The sequence below is a fragment of the Kogia breviceps genome, chromosome 2, assembly GCF_026419965.1.
Source record: "Kogia breviceps isolate mKogBre1 chromosome 2, mKogBre1 haplotype 1, whole genome shotgun sequence".
In the NCBI taxonomy this organism is placed as follows: domain Eukaryota; kingdom Metazoa; phylum Chordata; class Mammalia; order Artiodactyla; family Physeteridae; genus Kogia; species Kogia breviceps.
Genome location: NC_081311.1, coordinates 193,883,533 through 193,893,156, shown reverse-complemented (window position 1 = coordinate 193,893,156; position 9,624 = coordinate 193,883,533). Strand labels below are relative to the sequence as shown.

At 44.0% G+C, this 9,624-nt stretch overlaps 1 non-coding gene across 1 annotated transcript; it reads left to right on the top strand.

Annotated features, from left to right (window-relative positions):
* The first annotated feature begins 7,078 nt into the window (after positions 1–7,078).
* Positions 7,079–7,185, top strand: LOC131751750 (U6 spliceosomal RNA). Its single transcript, XR_009334308.1, has one exon. It is a non-coding gene; the product is annotated as a U6 spliceosomal RNA (small nuclear RNA).
* The last annotated feature ends 2,439 nt before the right edge of the window (positions 7,186–9,624 follow it).

The window sequence follows — 9,624 nt, the reverse complement described above, 5'->3', positions numbered from 1 at the left end:
TCTAATTCTACCACCTTGAGATAACCACTGTTAACATTCAGGTGTCTTTCCCCCACCCCAATCCTTTTGTTTCTAGGCAAAATTACCACCCAACTTACCTCAAGCAATATATACAAGATATATTTTTATTTACAAAATTGGGATCCTGTACTTTCAGTTTGAAACTTTGCCTTTGTTCCCTTATTAAAAATGATACTTTGAGAAATTTCCTATATTCTTAAATTTAATATTAATAGCCAAATATATTTAAATATAAATTTTAATTGAAAATATAACTACATTTAATAGCTGCATTCCCATCATTTAGACACACCATACTTTATTTAGCCAGGCACCTCTTGTAGGATGGTTTTAGTCAGTTTTCACTAGGTATAGCTGCAGTAACAACGTATCCCCACATCTCAGTAGATCATGGCCATCAAGGCTCATTTCTTGACCCTCTTACATTTCCTTCACAGCTTGGCTGTGGCTTGGCACCTTTTGGCTGTGGGTCAGCTGTGGCTGTAATTCTCCTTTGTTCAAGCCGAAGGAACAGCCCCCAGGGGGGACATGTCAGCCTTGTGGCAGAGGACAAGAGCAAGCGAGCCGGTGGATAAAAGCAACGGCTCTTAAAGTCTAGGCTCTGATGTGCCACAGGTCCTCTCTACACACAGGCCGTTTGCAAACGCAGTCATGGGGTCAAGGCCAAAGTCGGTGGGGCTGGGCGAACAGTTCTTCTCCAGGAGGCACCACAGGTCACACGGCAGTGGGTGGGGTTGTATAATACTCTTTCAGGAAGGGAGAGTGAATAATTGGAAATAATAATACAATTGTCTACAGATGCTTCCATTTTTTTTGTTTTATTTTTTAATTAAAAAAAATTATTTATTTATTATTTATTTTTGGCTGCTTTGGGTCTTTGTTGCTGTGTGCGGGCTTTCTCTAGTTGTGGTGAGCAGGGGCTGCTCTTTGTTGTGGTGCACGGGCTTCTCATTGCGGTGGCTTCTCTTGTTGCAGAGCACGGGCTCTAGGTGCTCGGGCTTCAGTAGTTGCAGCACGTGGGCTCAGTAGTTGTGGCTCGTGGGCTTAGTTGCTCCGCGGCATGTGGGATCTTCCCGGACCAGGGCTCGAACCCGTGTCCTCTGCACTGGCAGGCGGATTCTTAACCACGGTGCCACCACGGAAGCCCCTCCACTTTTAAACTATTAAAGTGTTTTGGATTCTCTTTTTTAATGATATTAAAAAAGATATGCAATTTTAAAAATTAAATTTTCTTTTCTTTTTTTTTTTGCGGTATGCGGCCCTCTCACTGTTGTGGCCTCTCCCGTTGCGGAGCACAGGCTCCGGACGTGCAGGCTCAGCCGCCATGGCTCACAGGCCCAGCCGCTCTGCGGCATGTGGGATCCTCCCGGACCGGGGCACGAACCCGTGTCTCCTGCATCGGCAGGCGGACTCTCAACCACTGCGCCACCAGGGAAGCTCTAAATTTTCATTTTCATCAAGGTTGCACAGGTACATGTTTTAAAGTCAAATAATTCTTTAAGGCTTACAAAAAACAATGCCCCCCAAATAGCATCTTCCTTCCAGACAAATTCCCACACCTCAACAAACTGAAAGAGAACTTTTCCCTGGTCTTATTACTTGCCAGGAATTGTGCTAAATTATTTACCCAGGTTATCTCAACTTGATCCATACAACCGCCTCAGGAGGTAAATATGTTTATTTATCTCTCTAGTAGAGAAGAAATTTAGGCTGAAGAAGCAATTTCTTTGGCCAAGGGGCCACTGGCCAGCAGAGGGCAGATCTGCGATTGGAACCCAGGTTCCCCGAGACGCCAGAACGCGGGGAGCCAGACTTCCGCATTAGCGGTTCTCAACGTGAGGTCCTCACCCGCAGCATCCGCCTCTCCTGGGACCTTGTTAGAAATACACATTTCTTGGGCCCCACCGCACCCCTGCTGGCTCAGAAACTCTGGGGTTACAATCAACAGTTGGGTGATTCTGATGGACACAGAAGACTGCCAGCTGGGCTCCACCCGGATCCACCCCACGCCGGCTTCAGTCATTTGGGGCTATTAAAAACGTTACTTTGCAGGCAGACTTAGGAGCCCCTGGCCGTCCGTGGTCCTCCCCACTGCACCCCCTTCCCCCACCCCCCTACCCACACCTCCATCTCTAGCCAGACGCAGAGCCGAGGGGGGAGGGGGCTCCTCTTTCCCCTTTGAGGGGCAAAGGTGTGCACGTGTGGCTTGGGGGCCTGGCTGGTTGCTCGGGGAGGTCTCTGCAGCCCTAACCCGGACTCAGAGCTGCCCGATGTCTGGTCTGGAACCGGATAGAGGCGTCTTTGCTCTTTTCATCTAGGAAATAAGTGGAAAAAAAACCCCACAAAACCAAGCCTACAAATGTCAGAAACCTCCAAAACAAGTTCATCGCTGAGTTTTAGAGCATATAAAGCTCAGTCTACTTGCTTAGTTTCAGCCCCCAGCCCCCATACTGATGGGTTTCACCTCAGCCCTTTGCAGGGACACCCTCTCCCACTCCATTGCCTCCGCACACCATTCCACAGAGCTGAGGCCAGGGTGGGAGAGCAGAGGGTCAAGAACCCACCCTGTGGCTGCAAGACTCCTTTTGTCTCTCTGTTGAACCCTGGAGGGGGGCTGCTCCCCACAGCTTGGGGCTGCCCTTGGGCTTGGTCTCTTACCTGATGCTGCCCTGGGGCCCTCGTCCTGGGGGCACCTGACTAGCGGCATCCCTCTCTTGGTCCTGCTGCTCTCCAGGGGCACTGCCAGGACACAGGAGATGGGGGCCCCTCTGCCCTCAGACCCACTGACCTCCTCTCTCCCCTCCCCTCTCTGCCCATGTCTCCCTCCCATCCTCTAATCGGGGGAGGGGGAAACCTTGCCCTCCTTCTAGATGGTACTCTGCCCTTCTTCCCTTTTACTTCCTCAGCCAACCCTCCAAGTTCTCCTAAGAAGGGCCTTCAGGAGAGAAGGGGCCCTGCCCGAGTGGGTCCCCAGGGGTAGAGTGGAAGGGCGGACATGGAAGATAGTCTGAAGGCTGAATCAAGGGGATCTGGTGGCTGATGGATGGTGAGGACAGGGAGAAGTCAAAGCCCAGCCATGCCGGGAGAACAGGCCTAGTCCCCAGAGATGGAGATGTGAAAAATTTGTTCATGTTAAAGATGATGGAAGGACCGGACAGTGCACAGGTCCAGAAGGCCATTTGGAAGGGCCGAGCCTGGATGCTGCTCATGGAGGGTATGGGAGACCTTGGTGAGGAGCACTGCTAGGGAGCGAGGTGGTGGTCATGCACAGGGAGGACAGAGGATCAGGTCGCAAGGTGGAGATGGCTTTATTTAGGGGACTGAGGCAGAGGAGGAGCAGGCAAGGAGGACGGAATGTTTACAAACAGCTAATGGGGACCAGCTGGCCCCCAGCCCCACCACAGGCTAAGCAGAGCAGTCAGCAGGAAAGGGAAGCAGGCAGGCCTGAGGACCAGGCATCAGTGTATCCAGTGAGCCTGGTGCATAATAGGTGCTCAATATGTGTGTTTCTGACTGTAAGGGACAAATGCAGGACTGGAGTATATTAGTTTCCTGCCGTTGCCATAACAAAGTACCACAGGCTGGGTGGCTTACACAACAGAAATTAAATTTCTCACAGTTCTGAGGTCTGGAAGCACAAGATCAAAGTGTCATCAGGGTTGATTTCTTCTGAGGCCTCTCCCCTTGGCTTGTAGGTGGCCACCTTCTCACTGTGTCTTTTGCACTGTCTTCCCTCTGTGTCCTAATCTCATCTTCTTATAAGGACACCAGTCATATTGGATTAGGGCCCACACCAATGATCTCATTTAACCTTAATTATGTCTTTAAAGATCCTATCTCCATATATCGTCATGCTAACTGGATGTTAGGATTTCAACCTATGAATTTTGTGGGGACACCATTCAGTCTGTAACAGGGAGCAACTACATACAGTTGGGGAGATAAAATATACACACTGAAGTAATGGACAAAATGGTGCACAATTAATTGTTAAATTGTGTGCTAGAGAGGAACAAGAAAATAAGACTGTATATAAGAGATGACTAAAAGTTCTAGAGAATCGACTCCCTCTTGCGAGAGCACCAGAATCGCAACTAACGGCTGAACAATCATCGACAGGAAGACACTGGAACTCACCAAAAAAGATACCCCACATCCAGAGACAAAGGAGAAGCTGCAGTGAGACAGTAGGAGGGGCGCAATCACAGTAACATCAAATCCCATAACTGCTGGGTGGGTGACTCACAGACTGGAGAACACTTATACCACAGAAGTCCAACCACTGGACTGAAGGTCCTGAGCCCCACGTCAGGCTTCCCAACCTGCGGGTCCGGCAACGGGAGGAGGAATTCCTAGAGAATCAGACTTTGAAGGCTAGCGGGATTTGATTGCAGGACTTTGACAGGACTGGGGGAAACAGAGACTCCACTCTCGGAGGACACACACAAAGTAGTGTGCGCATCGGGACCCAGGGGAAGGAGCAGTGACTCCAGGGGAGACTGAACCAGACCTACCTGCTAGTGTTGGAGGGTCTCCTGCAGAGGTGGGGGGTGGCTGTGTCTCACCGTGAGGACAAGGACACTGGCAGCAGAAGTTCTGGGAAGTACTCCTTGGTGTGAGCCCTCCCAGAGTCTGCCGTTAGACCCACCAAAGAGCCCGGGTAGGCTCCAGTGTTGGGTCGACTCAGGCCAAACAACCAACAGGGAGTGAACCCAGCCCACCTCACCCTCCCATCAGCAGACAAGCGGATTAAAGTTTTACTGAGCTCTGCCCACCAGAGCAACAGCCAGCTCTATCCACCACCAGTCCCTCCCATCAGGAAACTTGCACAAGCCTCTTAGATAGCCTCATCCACCAGAGGACAGACAGCAGAAGCAAGAAGAACTACAATCCTGCAGCCTGTGGAACAAAAACCCCATTCACAGAAAGACAGACAAGATGAAAAGGCAGAGGGCTATGTACCAGATGAAGGAACAAGATAAAACCCCAGAAAAACAATGAAATGAAGTGGAGATAGGCAACCTTCCAGAAAAAGGATTCAGAATAATGATAGTGAAGATGATCCAGGACCTCGGAAAAAGAATGGAGGCAAAGACGGAGAAGATGCAAGAAATGTTGAACAAAGACCTGGAAGAATTAAAGAACAAACAAACAGAGATGAACAATGCAATAACTGAAATGAAAACTACACTAGAAGGAATCAATAGCAGAATAACTGAGGCAGAAGAACGGATAAGTGACCTGGAAGACAGAATGGTGGAACTCACTGCTGCAGAACAGAATAAAGAATAAAAGAATGAAAAGAAATGAAGACAGCCTAAGGGACCTCTGGGACAACATTAAATGCAACAACATTCGCATTATAGGGGTCTCAGAAGGAGAAGAGAGAGAGAAAGTACCCGAGAAAATATTTGAAGAGATTATAGTCGAAAACTTCCCTAACATGGGAAAGGAAATAGCCACCTAACTCCGGGAAGCACAGAGTCCCAGGCAGGATAAACCCAAGGAGAAACACGCCAAGAGACACATAGTAATCAAATTGGCAAAAATGAAAGGTACAGAAAAATTATTAAAAGCAAGGGAAAAACGACAAATAAGGTACAAGGGAACTCCCATAAGGTTAACAGCTGATTTCTCAGCAGAACCTCTACAAGCCAGAAGGGAGTGGCACGACATATTTAAAGTGATGAAAGGGAAGAACCTACAACCAAGATTACTCTACCCGGAAAGATCTCATTCAGATTCGATGGAGAAATCAACAGCTTTACAGACAAGCAAAAGCTAAAAGAAGTCAGCACCACCAAACCAGCTCTACAACAAATGCTAAAGGAACTTCTCTCAGTGGGAAACACAAGAGAAGAAAAGGACCTACAAAAACAAACCCCAAACAATTAAGAAAATGGTAATAGGAGCATACATATCGATAAGTACCTTAAACATGAATTGAATAAATGCTCCAACCAAAAGACACAGGCTCGCTGAATGGATACAAAAACAAGACCCATATATATGCCGTCTACAAGAGACCCACTTCAGACCTAGGTACACATACAGACTGAAAGTGAGGGGATGGAAAAAGATATTCCATGCAAATGGAAATCAAAAGAAAGCTGGAGTAGCAATACTCATATCAGATAAAATAGAATTTAAAACAAAGACTACTACAAGAGACAAAGAAGGACACCACATAATGATCAAGGGATCAATCCAAGAAGAAGATATAACAATTATAAGTATATATGCACCCGATATAGGAGCACCTCAATACATAAGGCAACTGCTAACAGCTATAAAAGAGGAAATCGACAGTAACACAGTAATAGTGGGGGACTTTAACACATCACCTACACCAATGGACAGATCATCCAAACAGAAAATTAATAAGGAAACACAAGCTTTAAATGACACAATAGACCAGATAGATTTAATTGATATTTATAGGACATTCCATCCCAAGACAGCAGATTACACTTTCTTCTCAAGTGCGCACAGAACATTCTCCAGGATAGATCACATCTTGGGTCACAAATCAAACCTCAGTAAATTTAAGAAAATTGAAGTCATATCAAGCATCTTTTCTGACCACAACGCTATGAAATTAGAAATCAATTACAGGGAAAAAAACGTAAAAAACACAAACACATGGAGGCGAAACAATACATTACTTAAAAAACCAAGCGATCACTGAAGAAATCAAAGAGGAAATCAAAAAATATCTAGAGACAAATGACAGTGAAAACACGATGATCCAAAACCTATGGGATACAGCAAAAGCAGTTCTAAGAGGGAAGTTTATAGCAATACAATCCTACCTCAAGAAACAACAAACACCTCAAATAAACAACCTAATCTTACACCTAAATGAACTAGAGAAAGAAGAACGAACAAAGCCCAAAGTTAATAGAAGGAAAGAAATCATAAAGATTAGAGCAGAAATAAATGAAATAGAAACAAAGAAGACAATAACAAAGATCAGTAAAACTAAAAGCTGGTTCTTTGAGAAGATTAACAAAATTGATAAACCATTAGCCAGACTCATCAAGAAAAATAGGGAGTTGTGCTCGCTTCGGCAGCACATATACTAAAATTGGAACGATACAGAGAAGATTAGCATGGCCCCTGCACAAGGATGACACGCAAATTCGTGAAGCGTTCCATATTTAAAAAAAAAAAAGAAGAAAAATAGGGAGAGGACTCAAATCTATAAAATTAGAAATGAAAAAGGAGAAGTTACAATGGACACCACAGAAATACAAAGCGTCATAAAAGACTACTACAAGCAAATCTATGCCAATAAAATGGACAACCTGGAAGAAATGAACAAATTCTTAGAAAGGTGTAACCTTCCAAGACAACCAGGAAGAAATAGAAAATATGAACAGACCAATCACAAGTAATGAAATTGAAACTGTGATTAAAAATCTTCCAACAAACAAAAGTCCAGGACCAGATGGCTTCACGGGTGAATTCTATCAAACATTTAGAGAAGAGCTAACACCCATCCTTCTCAAACTCTTCCAATAAATTGCAGAGGAAGGAACACTCTCAAACTCGTTCTATGAGGCCACCATCACCCTGATACCAAAACCAGACAAAGATACTACAAAAGAAGAAAATTTCAGACCAATATCACTGATGAATATAGATGCAAAAATCCTCAACAAAATACTAGCAAACAGAATCCAACAGCACAATAAAAGGACCATACACCATGATCAAGTGGGATTTATCCCAGGGATGCAAGTATTCTTTAATATATGCAAATCAATCAATGTGATACACAATATTAACAAATTGAAGAAGAAAACCATATGATCATCTCAATAGACGCAGAAAAAGCTTTTGAAAAAATTCAACACCCATTTATGATAAAAACTCTCCAGAAAGTGGGCATAGAGGGAACCTACCTCAACATAATAAAGGCCATATACAACAAACCCACAGCAAACATTATTCTCAATGGTGAAAAACTGAAAGCATTTCCTCTAAGATCAGGAACAAGACAAGGATGTCCACTCTAGCCACTATTACTCAACATAGTTTTGGATGTTTTAGACACAGCAATTAGAGAAGAAAAAGAAATAAAAGGAATCCAAATCAGAAAAGAAGAGGTAAAACTGTCACTGTTTGCTGATGACATGATACTATACATAGAGAATCCTAAAGATGCTACCAGAAAACTACTAGAGCTAATCAGTGAATCTGGTAAAGTTGAAGGATACAAAATTAATGCACAGAAATCTCTTGCATTCCTATACAGTAATGATTAAAAGTCTGAAAGTGAAATTAAGGAAACACTCTCATTTACCATTGCAATAAAAAGAATAAAATTCCTAGGAATAAACCTACCTAAGGAGACAAAAGACCTGTATGCAAAAAACTGTAAGACACTGATGAAAGAAATTAAAGATGATACAAACAGATGGAGAGATATACCATGTTCTTGGACTGGAAGAATCAACATTGTGAAAATGACTGTGCTACCCAAAGCAATCTACAGATTTAGTGCAATCCCTATCAAACGACCAATGGCATTTTTCACAGAACTAAAACAAAAAAAACTTATAATTTGTATGGAGACACAAAAGACCCCAAATAACCAAAGCAATCTTTTTTAAAAATTAATTATTTTATCTATTTATTTTTTGGCTGTGTTGGGTATTTGTTGCTGCACGCAGGCTTTCTCTACTTGTGGCGAGCAGGGGCTACTCTTTGTTGTGGTGTGCGGGCTTCTCGTTATGGTGGCTTCTCTTGTTGCAGAGCACAGGCTCTAGGCATGTGGGCTTCAGTGGCACACAGGCTCAGTAGTTGCAGCTCAGTGAGCTCTAGAGCACAGGCTCAGTAGTTGTGGCACACAGGCTTAGTTGCTCCACTGCATGTGGGATCTTCCCAGACCAGGGCTCAAACCCGTGTCCCCTGCATTGGCAGGTGAATTCTTAACCACTCTGCCACCAGGGAAGTCCAAGTCAAAGCAATCTTGAGGGAAAAAAACAGAGCGGGAGGAATCAGAGTCCCTGACTTCAGACTATACTACAAAGTTACAGTAATCAAGACAATATGGTACTGGCACATAAACAGAAATATAGACCAATGGAACAGGATAAAAAGCCCAGAGATAAACCCACACACCTATGGTCAGTTAATCTATGACAAAGGGGGCAAGGATATACAATAGAGAAAAGACAGTCTCTTCAATAAGTGGTGCTGGGAAAACTGGACAGCTATATGTAAAAGAATGAAATTAGAACACTCCCTAACACCATACACAAAAATAAACTCAAAATGGATTAGGGACCTAAATGTAAGACTGGACACTATAAAACTCTTAGAGGAAAACATAGGAAGATCACTCTTTGACATAAATCACAGCAAGATCTTTTTTGACCCACTTCCTAGAGTAATGGAAATAAAAACAGAAATAAACAAATGGGACCTAATGAAACTTAAAAGCTTTTGCAAAACAAGGGAAACTACAAACAAGACGAAAAGACATTCCTCAGAACGGGAGAAAATATTTGCAAACGAATCAACAGATAAAGGATTAATCTCCAAACTATATAAACAGCTCATGCAGCTCAATATTAAAAAGACAAACAGCCTAAT